The following is a 2,541-nucleotide window of genomic DNA, read 5'->3' on the forward strand; positions in this document are numbered from 1 at the left end:
TTAACTATGTATGAATACATTTTTCTTTTTAGTCCTTGAGTTGAAGAAAGAGTGCAAACTGGCCCAAAGTGCATTTTGAGAATTTTGGCAAATGAGTAGTATGCGGAGCGTACGTTGTGTATACTAGTCGTACTAGGGCGGAGCCTAGTATGTTGGGCGTACACCGCGTATGTAGGGCGTACGTGGTTAACCTCAAAACACTAATTTTTATGGTTTTTCCCATATAAAAGCATCATTATCTCTCATTCTCATTCCCTCACCAGTCTCCATCTGAGAAAAATGACCCTCTACCAAACCTTAAGTGAGAACAATGCATTTTGATCCCATTTATGTGCTCTCGTGTTGTTCTCGAAGAAGAAGAAGTTGGTACAAGGACTTGGAGCTTGGGGAGAAGCTTGGATGTGGGATTCTTCACTTTTTTACTACTTCCAAAAGGTAAAAAGCTCCTTACTTGATCATCCAAGCTTCTAGATCTAGCTATTTCTTCATTTATGGCATTTTTGGTCCTAAATATTGTGATTCTTAAGCATGACATGATTTTAACCAAACAAGTCATCCTTTCACACCTTTTGAAGGGTCTTGAGTCACAAAAATGTCATTTTGATGCCTATTTTGCATGCTATATAAGGTATTAAGGGATTAAGATGTTGAGATTTTATGTATTAAGCAATTAATGGACATGCAAAATCATAAAGTCGGAAAGTTTATGACTCTTAGTGGTATTTTTTCCTTGGTTATGAAAGTTGGACGTGAGAGCTTTGGACAAGGTGTTGAAGAGATTCAACATGTAGAAATCCAAGAAAGGAGAGTTACCAATCCAGAGTAACGGCAGATTGAGTAAGACACAAAGCCCAAGTACCGAGGCTGAGATAGCATAAATGAGTCAAGTACCTTATACTTTAGCAGTAGGCTCGATCATGTATGCTATGACGTGTACTAAACCTGATGTAGCTTTTTCCTTGAGCATGGTTAGCAGGTATCAGTGTAATCCTGGCAAGGCACGCTGGACTGCGATAAAGAATATCCTCAAGTACCTACGAAGGACTAAGGACTGGGTCCTTACCCTCGGTGGGAGTGATGACTTGAGAGTTGTAGGGTATAGTGATGCTAGCTTCTAGACTGTTACGGATAATTTCCGCTCTCAGTTGGGCTGGGTCTTTACCTTAAACGAAGGATCAATCCCTTGGAAGAGTTCCAAGCAGGAGACAGTGGCTGATTGCACTTCTGAATCAGACTATATAGCAGCGCGCGAGGCAGCAAAGGAGGCAATATGGCTAAAGAACTTCATTAGAGACCTTGGAGTTGTACCAGCTATAAAGGAGCCCATGGAAATTTTATGTGATAGTGAGAGTGTGGTTGCCTTAGCCAAGGAACCAAGGGATCATGGGAGACCCAGGCACATCGAAAGAAAATATCATTTTATCAGACATCGCATAGAAGAATGAATCCTCGTGGCAAAGAGGGTATTATTGGATGAGAACCCAGCAGATCCCCTCACGAAGGGACTGAGTAGGGTTAAGCATCTCCAGCATGCTCGGAGCATAGGGTTGAATGATGATATAAGTTTTAGTAGTTAGATAAATTATGAAATTTGTAAAGTGTAATTGACATTTGATGATGAATAAAAGTTGTGTTTATTTATGAGTAAAGTGTTACTATCTTTTGTCAATCGTTTACTATAATTTCTTTTGCATGTTTTGACTTCCACAATAATTATGTTTGGTATATCATATTATTCAAACCTCCACAGTTGGTCATATGTCGGAAGTAGGTATGAATCAAGACTGTCATGATTGGTTGCAGAGGTCTAAGGTGTTGGACATGGCTACAACAATCATGAGTGCTCATAAGTTTTGAGCATTGGACACAACCAACGCTCACTGGAATCACTTCATGGAATTTGTCTTGAGTGATCGTGAGATGGTAATATCATATAAGTCTTCAAACCTATAGATATGATTTGTTACTTACGAGTTGTTATGCATTGATTGTACGAAAACGCATTGGTAATTCGATGTTATAAAACATGCTTTTGTGTGTAATTCAATGAGTGGTAGAACAAACATATGAGTCAAAGTTTATCTGTTCCTTCTTGGATTAGAAGCTGATATTTGGGCCTCTCGATGATTTTCTTTTAACCTATGTACCGGGCCCAGTCAGAACTAAGTTGATGTGTTCAATTAAGTTCTTTGTCAAACAAATCGGAAATTGGGAAACAAACTGCTGGATAATAAGTAAGACATTGTTCCATGTATTTGTCCTGCTGATATCTAGAATAGAGGATTATATGATCACTTATCTTAAATGGTGTATCAACATCCTCTCAGTTCCGAGAGACCTTGAAAAAGCTATGATTGCCGATCGGTTCCTGAAGTATTGGAGTTATAGTTATTAGAATTATACAAGTGGGAGACTGTTGGATAAGGTGTCTAAGTCCATAACTATTTCTTGTAAATAATTGACGCGACCCGGAATGGTCTATTTGGGTTGCATGGCACCATGCAATTGGATAAACTAAATGAGACAAATAACACATATGGT

Source organism: Lactuca saligna, chromosome 4 (genome assembly GCF_052625555.1).
Source record: "Lactuca saligna cultivar CGN05327 chromosome 4, ASM5262555v1, whole genome shotgun sequence".
Taxonomy (NCBI): Eukaryota; Viridiplantae; Streptophyta; class Magnoliopsida; order Asterales; family Asteraceae; genus Lactuca; species Lactuca saligna.